This window comes from Myxine glutinosa, chromosome 8 (genome assembly GCF_964187855.1).
Source record: "Myxine glutinosa chromosome 8, kmMyxGlut1.1, whole genome shotgun sequence".
Classification (NCBI taxonomy): domain Eukaryota; kingdom Metazoa; phylum Chordata; class Myxini; order Myxiniformes; family Myxinidae; genus Myxine; species Myxine glutinosa.
In genome coordinates this window covers 90972406-90992400 of record NC_136268.1, presented here as the reverse complement: position 1 = coordinate 90992400, position 19995 = coordinate 90972406, and positions in this window count along the sequence as shown.

Sequence of the window (19995 nt, the reverse complement as noted above, 5' to 3'; positions counted from 1 at the left end):
TTGCGGGGAAAAATGGCCTCTAAAGGTGGTTATTATATATATATTCGGGTAAGAGCACAGATGCAGGTGCAGGTGGTACTTTGTGAAGTGGGCTTCCTGAAGCCTCTGTAGAAGACTGGGAGCAGCTGGAGACTCCATTATCTCTGGAAGAATTGAAAGCCGCCCTGCACAGCCTATCAAGAGATAAATCCCCTGGCATGAATGGCTTATCAGGTGAATTCTATACAAAAGTATGGGACTTGGTTGGACCTGATTACATCAGCGTTGCTCAGGAAGCATGTGATACAGGTCTAATGACCCTATCTTGGCGTCGAACGATTCTGGTCTTGATTCCCAAGGAGGGTGACTTGAGAAACTTGAAGAACTACCACCCAGTGTCTCTGCTGTGTGTGGATTATAAGGTCATGGCTAAAATGTTGTCACTCCATCTTGGACCAGTTCTGACAAAATTTGTCATCCCTGACCAATCATATGCCATTCCAGGCAGGACAATATATGACAACATATCCCTGGTCGGAGACCTGATACAGTATGCGGATATGACTCGGACTCAAGTCGGATTTCTTTCCTTGGATCAGGAGAAAGCCTTTGACCAGACGAACCATGATTATCTCTTTGAGACCTTGCTAACTTTTGGGTTGGGGAGGAGATTTGTAGGCATGATTTAGACGTTGTACATGTCGGCAGAATGCCTAGTTAAAGTCAACGGTTACTTGCTCACGCCCTTTCCATTTGAGAGAGGAATAAGACAAGGATGTCCCCTGTCCGGCCAATTATACTCCCTATGTATCGAACCCTTCCTTTGTTTGATGAGAAGAAGGCTAACTGGCATTGTGGTGCCACACAACAGGGTCAACCTCAAACTTCTGCATATGCAGATGACGTTCTCGTGTTTGCCAGTAATGCAAGGGATATGCAAGTAGTTTATGCTTGTCAGCAGGTCTATTCAGCAGCATCGTCTGCTACAATCAATTGGAGGAAAAGCGCTGGGCTTCTAATTGGACAAATGCAGATAAAGAAGTTACCAACACCTTTTCAGAAATTGACCTGGAGTCGCAATGAGCTCAAATATTTGGGGTGCACTTGTCCACTTCTCATGGGTACTCACCACTCATTAACTGGAACACTTTAGGGGACAAGATCAAAGCAAAGTTGAGAGACAGGAGTGGGCTACTAAAAGTCCTGTCTCTGAGGGGAAAAACCCTCCTTATTAAACAGTTTATCTATCTATAATTCCAGTAATCTCTGTGTGTGTGTGTGTCTGTGTGTCTGTGTGTTTGTTTGTCTGTGACCGCTGTTTCTCGACAACCACGGGTCCGATATACTTGAAACTTGCCAGGTATATTGCTGGGGACCCGAGGATGTGCCTTTTCAAGGTTTCATATTAATCGGAGAAGTAGTTACCAAGCTATGTCCAAAAAACGATTCAACCAATCAGAGAGCAGCGAGCTATCACGTGTGCCGAACGTGGCGAACAGACTCTGCCTCGGACGGCACATTTGAGAGCGTATTCATTTATTTCACGTTGGCAAACTATGTTGGCGCTATGTTGGCGTTAAACTATGTTTTAAAACTAATTAAAACTAATTTGCGATTCATCGTAACTGCGATATGCGACCTTCCGGACAGTCAAATGAGGACGTCACTTCCGGACTTACGGATAGTCATAGTGACGACGTACTGATGCTGAACGTGGCGAGCAGACGCTGTAAGGTACGATCGATTGTAGTACACGTTTATAATAACTCTGCCGATACAGGCCCGATTAACTGCAGCGCCATCCGAGCTGCGGCGTCGGGACGATACATTCATTGTACGGTCACATCACGCACTTACGGGCACGCCCATGGGCCCATGGGCACGCCCATGCATGCATGGGCGAAGACATTTTTTTTTTTTTTTTGGCAAGGAACGGGCACCCACGTACGGGCACGTCCTAGTAATTCCAAAGTTAGTATTCAGGCTCTCTTGTCTAAGCACTCCAGAGGAGTTTCTGGTTAAGATGCAGAGGAAGTTATTGGACTACTTTTGGAAAGGTAAACACTGGGTTTCCTTGGGCATTCTAAGCTTGCCTTTGGCAGAAGGTGGACAGTCCTTCCCTTGCCTTCGAAGCCACTACCACGCATCCAGGCTGAAGACCATTCAACGCTACCTACATGTTAACCATGCTCAATCTTGGGTACAAAAGGAATCTTTTTATCATTACATCTCGGAGCCTGTCGAGTGCTACATTGCCTCTTTTTTATCAAGAAATGCTGAAGGCTTGGCATGTAGTCGACATACAAAGAACAGTTCCTTATCCAAGCAAGGACCTGTTAGAAGAACCGCTCATTCTCAACCCTCTTCTACAGGGCCAAACTCTGGCTTCCTTTTCAGTAAGAAGGAACCTCTTAACTGGTAGCATATCCACAGTGGGAGACCTTCTGAACGATGGGAAGAGAAGTCTTCTTTTACCCAAGGAACTCGCAGCGAAAATGGGTCTAAGGACAATCAGAATCCCCTCCAGGTAACTTGAAGCAGTCAAAAGCTCCTTGTCTCCCAATTGTCTGGAATATCTAGAAAATCCCAAAGAGGGTGATGGATCTGGACAGATGTCCATCCGTAACTCCATGGATTTTAAAATCAGACCATGATGTTGCAAGCTCTCTCAGCCAATACCTGCAAACAATATGAGTAATACCCTTGGCACAGTGGGAATGTCGTTCTGTGGGCTATCAAGGAAAAATATATACCTGCTAGTGATCCACTCACTCCATTATATAGCTCTTGCAAACCGACTAGATACTCCCTGGCGTGAGATTCTTCCACTTCCTTCGACTGTTCATCCACGTTGGGATTCACTCTATCTCTACCAAACGTCAAGAATGATGGCAGACTTAAGTTGGAGGTTGCTACATGGTGCACTGAGCTCTGGATCTATGATGCAGCATTTCACTAACTTCCCAGAGGAATGCTGCTTTTGTGGTGAAAGGGAAACTATATTTCACATATACCTACAATGCCACCGTCTTGAACCCGTTTTCTTACTGATGAAAAATCTTATCTTGCGGTTCTGGCTTCACTTCTCTCCAACACTTTTTATCATCGGGCACCCGGTAAAGAAGCTAAGCAAGTCACGAGATCTCGTTGTTAACTTTATTTTAGCCTGTGGGAAAATGGCAATATATAAAACCAGGAAGGCAAAAATTGAGAGAAATGTGGTGGAACACAGTTCTGTAGGTCTGAAAGGCTTAATACGCTCACACATTAGTTCGGAGTACAAGGCAGCAGAATATAGTAACACTGTTCAAAAGTTTAAGGAAACCTGGACCATAAATGATGCACTTTGTAGTTTTTCCCCACAAGGGACTTTGCTCTTATTTTTATAAATGTGTTATTATGGTTTGTTTTTTTGGTGTTCTTTTACCTCTCCTTATCTGTCTTGGTAGTGCTTTCTCTTCAAAATGCTCTCCCTTGTCTACTGTAGTTCAAACCATGGACTTGCAGAGAATTACCACAACAATTACTTCAATTAATTCTACAATTACTTCAATTACTTCTACAATTACTACAATTACTTCTACAATTACTTCAATTACTTCTACAATTACTTCAATTACCTCTACAATTACTTAAATTACTACAACAATTACTTCAATTACTTCTCCAATTACTTCAATTACTACAACAATTACTTCAATTACTTCTACAATTATTTCAATTACTACAACCATTACTTCAATTACTTCTACAATTACTTCAATTACTACAATTACTTCTACAATTACTACAACAATTACTTCAATTACTTCTACAATTACTTCAATTACCTTTACAATTACTTCAATTACTACAACAATTACTTCAATTACTTCTACAATTAGTTCAATTACTACAACAATTACTTCAATTACTTCTGCAATTACTTCAAATACTACAACAATTACTTCAATTACTTCTACAATTACTTCAATTACTACAACAATTACTTCAATTACTTCTACAATTTCTACAATTACTTCAATTACTTCAATTACTACAATTACTTCAATTACTACAACAATTACTTCAATTACTTCTACAATTACTTCTACAATTACTACAACAATTACTTCAATTACTACAACAATTACTTCAATTACTTCTAAAATTACTTCAATTACAACAATTACTTCAATTACGACACCAATTACTTCAATTTCTTCTACAATTACTTCAATTGCTTCTACAAATACTTCAATTACTTCTACAATTATTTCAATTACTACAACAATTACTTCAATTACCTCTAAAATTATTACTTCAATTACTACACCAATTACTTCAATTACTTCTACAATGCTTCAATTACTTCTACAATTACTTCAATTACTTCTAAAATTATTACTTCAATTACTACAACAATTACTTCAATTACTTCTACAATTACTTCAATTACTTTTTCTTTTTTTTTCTTTTTCTTTTGTATACAAGAACGAGGCTCGTGAAAGAGCCAACATTAATCACACAAAAAGTCTAACTGACACATAAAACATATAATAAGGGGAGCGGTAAACAAGATGGGGGGAGAGGGGGAAGCACACAAACACAACATTTGAGAGCAGGGACATCAGGAAATCTGTGGGAGGGAGAGGGCTTCGGGGGAGGAGGCGTGTGAAGGCGGGGGGGGGGGGGGGGTCAAGTGTAAGACACTTGGACATAACGACCTACCCTTGAGTTGCCAATGGTCACACAATAATCATGTGATGAGTGGCTTGATGAGTATTTTGTGGTCTAGCTAATGGCAGAGGTATACAAGCAGCCAGTTCTCGGGAGCAAAAACAAAAGAAATATCTATGGACAAGGGAAAAAGAGCCCACATTACGGCATAATTCAAGCAAGTTCAGTTTTGAGGTCAGATTGGGAGTGGATAAGTCAGATTACTTTTGACTCGACTCTGTCGAGGAATCGTTCAAACCCTTCCAACTCCCATCCTATTGCTCTGACTTCTACTATTTCCAAAGTCTTTGAACATCTTCTCATTTATCATTTCCTCAAGCATAATGAATCTCAACCTCTTCTATCTGACCATCAAAATGCTTTTCGCAAAGTGAGATCTACTGGTGATATCCTTTCTTACATGACGAATGTGTGATCTTTTTCTTTCTACTATTTCCTGTTGTAGATTTCCTGTTGTAGATTTCCTGTTGTACTATTTCCTGCGTGATTTTGGGGAGTCCTGTTGTAACTCTTGATATTTTGAAAGCTTTTGACAGAGTTTGGCACCAGGGTCTGATCTTCAAGCTCCCCTCTTTTAGCTTTCCTCCTTCAATCTGCTCTTTCATATGTAGATTTTTCTCTGACCGTGCTATCTCTGTAATTGTAGTTGGGTTAACCTCTCCCGCCTTCCTTACCAACAGTGGTCTCCCTCAGGGTTTTGTCCTGTCTACTGCACTCTTCATTCTTTTTATCAATGATCTTCTTTCTTGAAAGCCTGAAAGACACATGAAAGCCTGCTTGGAGTTTGCAAAAAAGGCACCTAAAGGAATTTCAGACTGTGAGAAACAAGCTTCTGTGGGCTTTCATGTGTCTTTCACTGAGGAGAGGCTTCTGTCTGGCCACTCTGCCATAAAGCCCAGATCGGTGGAGTGTTGCAGTGATGGTTGTCCTTCTGGAAGTTTCTCCCATCTCCACACAGGATCTCTGGAGCTCAGCCCGAGTGACCATCGGGTTCTTGGTCACCTCTCTTACCAAGGCCCTTCTCCCCCGATTGCTCAGTTTGGCCGGGCAGCCAGCTCTAGGAGGAGTCCTGGTCCCAAACTTCTACCATTTAAGAATTATGGAAGCCACTGTGCTCTTGGGAACCTTCAATGCAGCACAAATGTTTTTGTCAGCTTCCCCAGATCTGTACCTCGACACAATCCTGTCTCTGAGCTCGGCAGGCAGTTCCTTCGACCTCATGGCTTGGTTTTTGCTCTGATATGCATTGTCAGCTGAGAGACCTTATATAGACAGGTGTCTGCCTTTCCAAATTGCATGGATTGCAAGTGGAGAAGATTCCAAACAACTGCCAACTTGTTCAGGCCAGGCCGCCCCAGCACGTTCAGCCCGAGAGCAGACCGCAAGATGCTGAAAGAAGTCTCTAAGAACCCCAGAATGTCATCACGGGACCTACAGGTAGCTCTTGCCACTGTTGATGTCAAAGTGCATGAGTCTACCATTAGAAAGAGGCTGCACAAATTTGATCTACATGGGAGGTGTGCCACGAGGAAACCTTTGCTGTCCAGAAAGAACATCAGGGCAAGACGAAAGTTTGCCAATGAACATCTAGGCAAAGACCAGCACTTCTGGAACAATGTGCTCTGGACAGATGAGTCAAAGGTAGAGCTATTTGGCCACAGTACCAGAAGACATGTTTGGTAAAAACCAAAGACAGCATTTGACCACAAGAAACTGATACCAACTGTAAAGCATGGTGGTGGAAATATTATGGTTTGGGGCAGCTTTGCTGCATCAGGGTCTGGGCAGCTCACCATCATAGAATCCACTATGAATTCTTCATTGTACCAGAGGGTGCTTGAGGATAATGTGAGGCCGTCTGTCGGAAAGTTGAAGCTCAACCGAAGGTGCGCCTTGCAACATGACAATGACCCTAAACATACCTGTAAATCCACCAAGGAATGGCTGAAAAGAAAGAAATGGAGGGTTCTGGAATGGCCAAGTCAAAGCCCCGATCTAAATCCCTTCGATATGTTGTGGGGGGATTTGAAACGAGCTGTGCATGCAAGAAACCCCTCCAACATCGCACAGCTGAAAGAATTCTGCATGGAGGAGTGGGCAAAAATTTCTCCCAATCGATGTCAGAGACTGGTAGACAGTTATAAGAAACGCCTACTTGAGGTTGTTTCTGCCAAAGCGGGCAATACCACCTATTAGAGCCAAGGGTGTACTTACTTTTTCCACATGCGAAACTTGCATTTATGTTTATTTAAATTATACAATGGACTACAAAATGTAAATGTTTCATGATATTTATTATATTATATCACCTTTATCTATCAATATTGTTGAAATGAAAATCAAATAGCTGTATGTTGAAATATGTTGAAAAAGTCAAAACTTTACATGGGGTGTACTTACTTTTTCACGTGACTGTATATATATATTCAATGCGCTGTTGGTCTCATCGAAAGCCTCCAATGAAGGGGAGTTTTTCAGTGGTTGAAGGAATAACCTGTCGTGCTATGATAAGGTGGGCTACTTGTGCGGCTCATACGCGTGAGTTATTAATTCCATTGCTGCCTTTGTGCTGGTTATTATCTCGGTAAGATGTCCACATCCAGGGTAAAGAATTTAAAGGTTTCTTGCGGTATTGTTGTATTTTATCAACACCATTTGTTATTTCCATATGAAAAATGAGATGGCCAGGTTGCAGGTATAGGTCTACACATGATGTGGTTCTATGAACGAGGTACTTATAAATGTCCAATAAATGCCAAAATACAAATATAGCGAAGTGTATAAATTAATTACATCAGTTATTTTTATGACCTACTGTGAGGATCTCGTTCGTGGAACTCTTTGAAAGCCCCTTGTACCATAACGCATAATGTGTGTGTCGTGAAAATGAAATGGTGTTTTTGTGAAACCGATACATACATATATATATGTGTGTGTGCGTGTGTATATACATATATATATATATATATATAGATATATATATATATATATATACATACATACATATATATATATATATATATATATATATATATATATATATATATATATATATATATATATATATATATATATATATATACAGTATATATATATATTGTTACGGTTTTTAGAACCTTCACTTTGTAAATTTAGTACTAAATTTCCTGTGTACAGTTCCCCTCAATTGGCTGTTAATTGATCGCACCTTAGTTAGTCCATCGCATCACTTAGCAAATCATAGGCTTCCTTCAATAGTTATTTCATTATTATGTGTATCAGTATAAGGCTGTGTCTCCACTAGTTGATCTTACGTAGCACCAAAATCAAATAAGATAGATCCCCTTTCGATGGCCCCAGAACCTCCATTGCCAACTGCATTGCCAACTGAATTACCAACTGCATTCGCCGCCATTGCCATGTGCACTAACTCGGGGAAGAAGGGCGTGGCCCGCCCATCGTCATCAAGAGGAGGAGTCAGCCAGCCCCGATCAACCAACCGAGAATGAGTGGGTTTGGCTTGAGAGGACGGAGAGAGAATGATCAAGAGGTTCGTGAAGATTCGAGGGTGTGGCCTATATAACCCGTCGCGAGGAGCCCCCACCTGGGTTCTAAGGGGAGGTGCGCTGGAAGAGATGAGTGAGGGGAGTCCCGAGGGAGAGAAGCCGCACAAGTGTTCCGTGTGTTTGAAGGTCTTCGTTGTTCTTCAACTTTAAATATACACAGACTAATTCACACGGGGGAGAAACCATACAAGAGTTCCGTGGGTGTTGAAGGAGCTTCGAGGATGCAGGAGGCGGAGACGCGCAGAGGATCCGGAGCGTGCTCGCTGTATTAACCAACACCGACGGCAACTGCCGGAACCAACCTCCAACGAACAAGGGCGTGCACGAAAACCGCGACGTCGTGCCGCGACCCTCGGACCTCCAGCCCTGCCGTTTGCACGGACCTGAACCTCATCCAGCCCTGTGGTCCCACCTTCTCTTCCAGCCATTCGTTCCTGCCTTCATTCCCCATTCGTGTGAGTCTGCCTGTCGTCTGTCCTTTGTGTTGTCTGGGCTATAAGTAAGCTTGTTATAAGGATTGCACTGTGTCTTCTTCTTCTTCTGTAAATTACTTTAGTTTCTTTCCTTCTCCTTTGGTTGCTTTGGTTGTGTAAATAATAATAATAATAATAAATACCTGTTCCTCCTTCACTTTGGTTTTCATTCACATCCGATCGCTTTCGTGATTTCCCAATTGAGTTCCTGTGGTGCGATTTCGGCCAAAGCTTCGCAATCGGGTTAGTCATTGTTAACGGCCAGCGCCGCAGTTCGCTCACTCGGTGCAACCAATCAAATTACACTGCAGCACGGGTGGGGGTGTTTCCTTGCGTCCCGGAAGGCGCTGGTACTTAGGTCATAGGACGGATAGGCCTAATACCCTACCCAGCGCTGACCGGGCGTGACGTCATACCCTCAGGATTGGCGACGGCCAGTATAAAGGACAAGGGGTTAACCCCCCTTGGCAAGGGGAGCGCCGTCGTCCCAGATCCGTAACAATTGGTGTCGAGGAGTTGGGATTTTGACCCGAACCAAATTTTTAAAACATCAAAAAAAAAAATTGGTCAAAATTACGAGCGGCCGAAATTGTAGTAAAACATCTAAATTAAATCGTGCCATGGATGATCAAGGCGACCGGATGCCGGTCGGGGAGTTAGAGGTTGTAGAGTCGACACAGGACCTCAGGGAGGCAGTGGGAGTAATGCGGGAGGAAAGCAATACGCATTGGGTAGCGGAGGTTTCAGGCGCACAAGATGGCGGCGCCTCGCATGAGGTTGGAAGCGCACAAAATGGCGCCTCGCACGAGCGCCCGGTATCCGCGCCCGCTGTAACACTACCAGCGGGCTTTGATGTGGAGGACTTCGTGACGCAATTCACCGCGATGCTGAGAATGAGTATGGGAAGCCAAATTGAGCGATTTGGAGGCCAAATGGGAGCAATGAGGGACGAAGCGAGGGCTCAGGGAAAGCAATTGGGAAACCAAATTAAAGAAATTAGTGAGGGGCTGGCGAGGAACAAAGCCCGCTATGAAGCAAGGCGTAGTACTGAAAAAATGGAGAGGGACAGAGACCGCAGGTTGAGCGAAGAGGTTGCGGGGGTGCACGACGAGGTAACGCGGATTGAGAAGGGTGGGTTGAGCGAGGTGGAGCAAAGCATAGCCGGGTGGACCGGGGTAGAAATCGCAACCCAGGGTATGGGGAAGCCGGCGACCGCTGAGGTAGAAGGGGGAATTTTAATAAAGCCAGTGGTCGTCGAGGTGAACAAAGAAAAAGAAATAATGGGTATAGTTGAAAGTGAAAAGACGACGGAGGTAGCCCAGGAATTGAAGGGAGAGGTGGATAATGTACAACGTCTGAGTTCACATCCTGATGCCGTACTTGCTAATCCTTATAAAGATTTGCAGGTGCGCGTGGAGAGGAGGATCCCAAAGGTGAGACGGGCTGTGTATGGTGCGAAAAGGTTATTCGGAAAAGTGTTTGGTGCGAAAAGTATTTTCGCACGCTTGGGATCCCAGCATTCCGCGGGCGTTTGTGAAAGGTCCGTTGGGCACTGTGTGAGAGGAAATGGCGCGCGTGTAAGAAAAGAGTGTGCGTCGAGGAGTGAGTGTGTTACAAAGTGTGGGAGTGATACCGAGTGTGAGAGCGAATGCACGTCGGAGGGTCTGTGTGAAACAGAGTGTACGGAGTGTGACACGGAGAGTGAGTTGGTGGTGGAGCGGGTGCGAGAATGCACACCTGGAAAGGTCGAGCGTGTGCGGGAATGTACACCTGAGTTGGTGGTGGCGTGGGTGCGGGAGAGCACATCGGAGCGCATGAGTGGGTGGATGCAAGAGTGCACCCCCATGAGTGGTACAGAGTACGTACCCGGAGAATGTGCGCAAGAAGGTGCACAAGAGGTGTGGTGTGTAACAGAGAGTGCAGTGGTGGAATGGACGGAGTGTGTGGAATGCATGAGAGGCGCTGAGCCGCTGGGTTTCGTGAGTGTAAAAAGCAACACGTGGTGTGAGCATGTCCGGGGGGCATCGACGTGGACCGGGATAGCGGTTAGACCGACGGTTAGCTGACGCGAGCCCTCGGTCCGTGCCGGGCTGTGGGTATTGCGGGACCCGGCGGGGATCGGTGCTGCGTCGCTTCTCTTCGGAGCGTCGTGCACGATTCGGGCCTGGCCCCGCCACGGTCGAGTCCGGGCCTTGCCGGGCAAGGCGACCGGTCCGGTTCGAGGGCAGGTAGGAGGGACCGGAGCGGCGCCCCCTTGTGGTTGTGGCGTTCCGGCCGGGCGAGATTGAGCCATCGGGCCGGAGACCGCAAGGTTCCGTGCCGAGATGGTGCGTGGAATCTCGGCCCATCCATGCCTCCTCCCCTGGATCAAAGATGCAGGATGGACCCAACCTACAGGCGACCAAACCACCCGAATTCATTGCTCGGCTTTGCGAAGCCAAGTTTTAATGATGTCATGACGTACCGAGATGCTCAGATGTAGCGGACTGTGATGATGATAGTGTTTTGGATTCGAAATTGGGAATAGGGAATTGGTGATTGGCAAAATTTGATGGGTAAGATGATTGGCAAATATGATTGGCAGGTGATTGGCAAATTTGATTGGTAGAGAATTGGATGGGCAAAATTAATAGTGGGAGATGCCCGATGTGCAAGGATGGTAAATCCACCATCCCTCACATCAACCGGGCACATGAGCACTAGTTATGGGGTTATGGCGGTGAAAACCAAGCCAGGGAGGGTCTGGATAAATGTATAGGGATCTAGAGAAATGACAATAGGTAACGGTAGAGGTAAGTAGCGACATTGTACAGGTAGTAGGGGACGTAGCAGATTAGTGGATTATAACGACGGGGGAGCGCAATAGTATAAGGGGCGACTGGGAAGCGCGAGTTTCAGAAGGGAGTAGTTAGATCATATGATGCTGTGTGTGTGTGTAGAAGAGTATTGAGCAGAGTATTGTGAGTGTGGGTGAGTGCATTGTATTGAATGGAATGAAGAAGCCTGGGAGGAAGGAGGGTGCAGGAAGCACCAGGTGTGTGAGCACAGGTGTGCAAATGAGTGAACAGGTGTATGAAGAATGGTTGAATTGCTGGTATGGAATACATGGAGTATGGAATGGATGGTGTGGAGTGAGTATGGTGGAAAATGCGTCGTGGAGTGGTTAGTGCGAAGGGAGTGTATGGGGAGGATGGACCCCTATCACGAATACCCGGGGAGGGTAGTTTAAGAGTTAGGTAGAGGGTATAGGTAAATTGTGGTTGGATATTGGCATCTGTGGTGCGTGTGGAAGAATGGTGTTTGGATGGGTGCATTAGTGACGTGGAAATGGCTGGGCGTGTGGCCTGTTAGAGGGATGGTTGGTTGAGCGCTCCGCCACTGGTAGTCTGTCGGCCAGGTGAGGCCGCAGGTAGGCTCTGGGAGCCAGTTAGAGTTCAATGGGGCCCGAGGATCCAGAGGAAGGACCCGGGTAGCCCAGTGCCAGAGAGGGCACGGAGGGGTAAGCGCCAGGGAGGGCCTTCCCCAGGTAGGTTAGCAAGGAGCAGGAAGCTCGGGAGGCAACTTCAGTGGCGGAGGCGCACAGGTAAGTAGTCCTGTTAGGGGAGACACACGACTCAGCCCCAAAATTGTGCAAAGGCACAGGGAGCTGAATCGGGGGAGTGAGACCCCATATTGATGAGCACCACAGTTTGGTCAATGGGAATTTGGTTCTTAAAACCGCATAGAGTGTAAGATGGCCAATGGTTTGGCAGGGAAAGACCCTGGGAGTGTAAAGTGTGTTAATGTCATTTAGGGAGTAGTTAGGATTGAAATCTCCTCGCACCATCTGCATCCACTCACCTGAGGTGACGACAGAACTCCACACCGTGCCATCTGTTGTTGTTTTATTTTTGTGCAAATGTTTTGGATTGTGAGACGCATCATGACGTGGGTGTGACATTGTGCTTAATGTTCCATCTCTTCCTCCTTATGAGGAATTGATGAGGAATTTGGATGATGGCAAATTTGGTTGGAGGGATTGTGACTAATTTGGTATTAGGAGATATGGGGAAGACGTGATGCTAGAGACGAATTGTAAAATTGTTTTGTAAATATGGGGTAAGGGCAAGGGTAGAGTAGGTGACAGGGGGGGTGACGTACGTTAGGGATGAGCTTTCTTTGCCCGCTCTCCGTGCGCACCTCGCCCTGCATTACCTGTGTTGATGTGTACCCTTGCGCCCTTGCCTCGCTAATTCTGCTTTGTCTTCCTTCCCCGACCCATGGATCGTGCTCTCTGGGCACTGAGGGGGAGCGCGCGGGAGGCCGCGTCTGTGTGCCCGAATCCCCGCAACTAGCTGCCTGCATCCACGCACCACTTTATGGACCACGTTGTTGTGGCCGAGCACCACCATATGGACCACAGTACTGTGGCCAAGCACCACTTATGGACCACAAGTTTTGTGGCATGGCCCCTCTGCTGGGACCAGCCACGATGGCCCAATATCTTGCTTGCGGACCTCGGTGAGGTGGCACCAAGCCATACAGGTGAACCACCCATAGTCGGCCCCTGTTGGCCATAAATAAAAAGATGGATGCATTGTGTGCCTTTTTATTATTACAAATAGGCAGCAAGCCACAAGAAAGACAACAACTGGAAGAGACGACGGCCAGCGGAGCGGACCAGAAGATCCAGATCATCAGTGTTTTTTTTTTTATTATGTGATGACTGTGCACTGGATTGGTGCTTTTCATGTTGATTGGTGCTTTATGGTGCTTTGGTGTTTATTAGCGCTGGTGCGTCGATGCAGTGCATGCTGTCTCTATCCTCCCTCCCACAGGATTTTCTTTTTGTTTCCCAAAAAAAATCACAGGTCCTGGGTTGCGTTTTGTAAATAGTCAAAATAGTGTAACTTGTAAATAATGCTCCCCACCATTCATGTTTAGTTTGATAATTAATTCCGCAATCCGGTTATCGTGTGGGCGTGATTCTGTTAGGTAGGGTGCAACGTAATAGCGGGACATATTTATTTGTGTTTTAAAACTGTCACATTCAGGGTCAGATTAATTGTAGAGGGAATTACACCTGAGTGTCACACTAAGTTAAAGTTTTGTCGGCCCGAGTCTTTCCGTGAGGAATAAGGGTGCTGTGTTACGGTTTTTAGAACCTTCACTTTGTAAATTTAGTGGTAAATTTCCTGTGTATATTTCCCCTCAATTGGCTGTTAATTGATCGCACCTTAGTTAGTCCATCGCATCACGTAGCAAATCATAGGCTTCCCTCAAGAGTTATTTCATTATTATACGTATCAGTATAAGGCTGTGTCTCCACTAGTTGATCTTACGTTGCACCAAAATCAAATAAGATAGATCCCCTTTCGATGGCCCCAGAACCTCCATTGCCAACTGCATTGCCAACTGCATTACCAACTGCATTCGCCGCCATTGCCACGTGCTCTAACTCGGGGAAGAAGGGCATGGCCCGCCCATCGTCATCAAGAGGAGGAGTCAGCCAGCCCGATCAACCAACCGAGAATGAGTGGGTTTGGCTTGAGAGGGCGGAGACAGAACGATCAAGAGGTTCGCGAAGATTCGAGGGTGTGGCCTATATAACCCGTCGCGAGGAGCCCCCACCTGGGTTCTAAGGGGAGGTGCGCTGGACAAGACGAGTGAGGAGAGTCTCGAGGGAGAGCCGCACAAGTGTTCAGTGTGTTTGAAGGTCTTCGTTGTTCTTCAACTTTAAATAGACACAGACTAATTCACACGGGGGAGAAACCGTACAAGAGTTCCGTGGGTGTTGAAGGAGCTTCGAGGACGCAGCAGGTGGAGACGCGCAGAGGATCTGGAGCATGCTCGCCATACCAACCAACACTGACGGCAACTGCCGGAACCAACCCCCAACAAACAAGGGCGTGCACGAAAACCGCGACGTCGTGCCGCGACCCTCGGACCTCCAGCCCTGCCGTTTGCCTGGACCTGAACCTCATCCAGCCCTGTGGTCCCACCTTCTCTTCCAGCCATTCATTCCTGCCTTTATTCCCCATTCGTGTGAGTCTGCCTGTCGTCTGTCCTTTGTGTTGTCTGGGTTATAAGTAAGCTTGTTATAAGGATTGCACTGTGTCTTTTTCTTCTTCTGTAAATTACTTTCGTTTCTTTCCTTCTCCTTTGGTTTCTTTGGTTGTGTAAATAATAATAATAAATACCTGTTCCTCCTTCACTTTGGTTTTCATTCACATCCGATCACTTTAGTGATTTCCCAATTGAGTTCCTGTGGTGCGATTTCGGCCAAAGCTCCACAATCGGGTTAGTCATTGTTAACGGCCCGCGCCGCAGTTCGCTCGCTCGGCGCAACCAATCAAATTACACTGCGGCACGGGCAGGGGTGTTTCCTTGCATCCCGGAAGGCGCTGGTACTTAGGTCATAGGATGGGTAGGCCTAATACTCTACCCAGCGCTGACCGGGCGTAACGTCATACCCTCAGCATCGGCGACGGCCAGTATAAAGGACAAGGGGTTAACCCCCCTTGGCAAGGGGAGTGCCATCGTCCCAGATCCATAACAATATATATATATATATATATATATATATATATATATATATATATATATATATATATATATATATATGTATATATGTATATATGTATATATGTATATATATATATATATATATATATATATATATATATATATATATATATATATATATATATATATATATATATATATATATATATATATATATATATATATATATATATACAGACTTGGCATTTAATATGGAATATTTTTTTTTTCTTGACTTGGGTTTATTTTCTGAACTCGGTATATCAATATGGTGAGTTTCTTTTATGCTTCGGTGATTTCTTTGTTAAAAGAACCATGTCACTGATTGTCTGTTGCAGCAAGAAGTTAATAACAGGATTATTTCACAGGTGGCATGACAAAATGTACGGACAGGTACATTTGACGATTGGCTTCACAATCGGGTATATAAGGGTTGTTGCATTCTGTATTTGTGGAAAACAACTGCTGCACGTCTACAAAAGTTATTGCCGCTTCCCCTGGAGATGGTCCGTCAACTCGACAATGATCTGATCGCGGTTTAAGATGTTAGTTACCGAGCTGTTAGTTACTGATCACTGTTAGTTACAGTTAGAGCTGTTAGTTACTGATCGCGGTTTAAGATGTTAGTTACCGAGCGGTTTGGTATTGCCGCGACCTAACAGGATCCCTGACTCACCCGATTCACCCAGGACTTTGGCCGGATCGCACCACAGCTAGTCAATAGGGAAAAGACAAAGGCGACACGGATGTGAAGAAGAAGAAGCAGAAGACAAAAAGGTTGGAAATACCACTAAATTTATTCCTACTATTTACATGCTCAAAGTAACCAAGGAGAAGGAAAGATAATAAAATAATATACAGAAAGATTAGAGACACAGTGCAATTATTAACTTATACAGCTTAATTAACCCAGGGACAGAACAAACAAAACAAACTCACGTATACAAGAAGGATGGAATGGAATGAAGGTGGATGGCTGGAGGGAGAGGGAGGTCCAAAGGGGTCCCGCAGCACAACCGGCGCGTTTAGCAGCCGCCGTTCAGGCCAGGCCCCACGCTGCTGTTTTGGCTGCTGTTTTAGATGCTGTTTTCGTCGCGTGCTTTGCCAGGCCTTGTCCCACTCGTCTGGTCCAAACCCTCAACTCTTTCTTGTTTCTCTCACTCCTCACCACCGACTCCTCACCGTAACCAACTGACCACCGACTCCTTACCAACGCAACCACTGACCCTCCTCTGGCAACCGACTCAGACCAACTCCCTCTGGCAACCGACTCAGGGCTTTCTGTCTTCTGCTCTCCTCTGTAAAAACGCATCCCCCTCTTTGGACACGCCCTGCCTTGGGTTATATAGGCCCCCGCCCCTCAACCTTTGCGAACCTCCCCAATCACTCTTCCTCCGCCCTCTCTAGCCAAACCCCTGGCTCATGGTTGGTCGAGTGGGGCTGGCTCACTCCTCCCCTCTATGATGAGGTGGAGACACGCCTTTCTTCCCCGACTCGAGCCTCGTGGTCAATGGCGGTTATTGGAGGGGAGGTAATATGGGCAATCGAGGCTCGGCAATGACGAGAGGGGATGTAATATGAAATGGAGATTTTGGGGATGGGAAGGAAAGGGGATCTATTCTCTTTCACTGGTGCAATGGAGTATTTCAATTAATGGAAGACACAGCCTTACGCTAATCTATCTATAATTCCAGTAATCTCTGTGTGTTTGTTTGTTTGTACGTTTGTACGTTTGTTTGTCTGTGACCGCTGTTTCTCGACAACCACGGGTCCGATATACTTGAAACTTGCCAGGTATATTGCTGGGGACCCGAGGATGTGCCTTTTCAAGGTTTCATATTAATCGGACAATTACTTACCGAGCTATGTCCAAAAAACGATTCAACCAATCAGAGAGCAGCGAGCTATCGCGTGTGCCGAACGTGGCGGACACACTCTGCCTCGGATGGCACATTTGAGAGCGTATTCATTTATTTCACGTTTGCAAACTATGTTGGCGCTATGTTGGCGTTAAACTATGTTTTAAAACTAATAAAAACCCCGGGGGGATTGTCACTGTACTCGCAAGCCGTTCGCCGTTCGCTTTGGCGTTGCGAATGGACCAAAACATTTCATGCACCAAACCATTTCATGTAAAGCGTTCGCCGTTCGCTTTGGCGTTGCGAATGGACCAAAACATTTCATGGACCAAACCATTTCATGTAAATAGAGGGGGGGATATAATTTTAGATATAGATATAGTACGGGCATGCCCTAGTACACATAATAAGGATATAACTGTCAAAAAAGATATATCGTGTCCTGCATGTATGTTTTATGGACTAACTACGGGAACGCCCTTTGACCTTTATACAACCACAAACGGAGGGAGGAGGGGTGATATTTTACAACAACCTTTTACAACAACATTTTACCACAACAATAAAATTAAAAAAACATTCTCATATCCACAACAATATATATATATATATATATATATATATATATATATATATGTATATATGTATATATGTATATATATATATATATATATATATATATATATATATATATATATATATATATATATATATATATACAGACTTGGCATTTAATATGGAATATATATTTTTTCTTGACTTGGGTTTACTTTCTGAACTCGGTATATCAATATGGTGAGTTTCTTTTACGCTTCGGTGATTTCTTTGTTAAAAGAACCATGTCACTGATTGTCTGTTGCAGCAAGAAGTTAATAACAGGATTATTTCACAGGTGGCATGACAAAATGTACGGACAGGTACATTTGACGATTGGCTTCACAATCGGGTATATAAGGGTTGTTGCATTCTGTATTTGTGGAAAACAACTGCTGCACGTCTACAAAAGTTATTGCCGCTTCCCCTGGAGATGGTCCGTCAACTCGACAATGCTGTTTGTCATTTAGTGGTGGCTTTACGAAATTCCGGCATGAAACAGCATGCTATTGTTCGGCAGTATGGCATCACTCAAGGTCAGGTGTCAAAGATCCTGAAACGAAATGCTCAGAGGGGTGTCCCTACTCCAATACCGAGGTCGGGACGTCCCCGCAGAACCACAAGGAGGGATGATCGCCAGCTGCACCGGTTAGTCCGCAATGGCCGTACCAAGTCAGCTAATCGGCTTAGGGCTGAGTGGCAGCAACTGACAAATGTGCCTGTATCCAGAAGGCTCGTCAACCAACGACTGGTTCAAGCAGGCAATCGTGCCAGGCGTCCCCTGAGAAAGCCACGTCTGACCAGACAACACCGCCAGCGCCGATTGCAGTGGGCCATAGAGCACCGTCAATGGCAGCCAGGACACTGGAATCACGTGATCTTCAGTGACGAGTCTAGATTTCTGGTCTATCGTCAATATGGCCGCGTCCGAGTGCACAGACAAGTGCATGAAGCCTACAACGAAGATTGTCTAGTGCCAAGAGTCCAAGCTGGAGGTGGTGGGGTGACCGTTTGGGCTGCTTTTCATGCAGGGGGCAAAACTGACCTGGTTGTTCTGAATGGAAACCTGAACCAGTTCAAGCACAGGGCCATTCTGGAAGAAACATTGCTTCCATTTGTTCGTGCAACCTTTTGAGGAAACTTTGTCTTCCAAGATGACAATGCACGGCCTCATCGTGCTCGCATGAAGCAACACTTTCTTGCTGACCATGGTGTAGAGCATATGGAGTGGCCTGCCATGTCCCCGGATATGAATCCGATAGAGAACTTGTGGGCAGAATTAACGTGTCAAATCGACAACTTGGACCAGCAGCCTGCCCCTGTGCGTGAATTGCAGCAGACTATTGTCACTGCATGGCAAGCGATTCCTGTCCAAACCTTGGCAAATCTCGTGAACAGCATGCCTCAACGTGTACGTGCTCTCCTGAATGCTCGTGGGGTTACACGAAGTACTGAACTGTAATTTTACTGTCCGTAATCCCAGTCGTAATTTAACTTTTGTTTTTGTTAAAAAAAATTATTGGCTAATGTGCAAAATAGAGAGATACTTCTGGAAAACGCACAGAGGTTTAACACAGTACTGTCCATGAATTGAGTTCGATATCAGTTTACATCACTTTCAAGGATCAATTTATTTGCTTCGAAATGTCAAATGTGGTTTTTGTTTCTTTTAAAGGTCACATTAGCAAAATCTAGAATAATTTCAACATAATTCCAATGAACTTTTGGTTCTAAGTCATCTTGAAAAGTAAGTTCACCCCCACAAAAAAAATAATCCATATTAAATGCCAAGTGTGTATATATATATACTGCGCGTGTATATATATATATATATATATATATATATATATATATATATATATATATCTATTGTATATATATATATATATTGTTACAGACGCGGTTTTAGATGTTATATTGACCGAGCGGTGGTGTATTTAACCGCGTCCGAACAGTTACTCCCCGATTAGAACCCGATTCCACCCGACGTTGACCAGATCGCCCCACAGATATTCAATCGGGAAACCTCTAAAGCGACTGAAAGAGAATGAAAAAGAAGAAGAAGAAGAATACGGAGGGAGAACAGATTTATTATACACACACAGCAATGGATGGAAGAAGCAGTAACACAGCGAATCGTTAACTTACACTATTCATTTTTACTTAACCCCAAGACAACGAGCAGGACAGGACGTTCACACTTACACAGGGGATAATGCAGGCAGGTAGGGCTTGAGGTGGATTGCTTGAGAGGGAGGCAAAGTCGGAGGCAGCAGCTCTCAA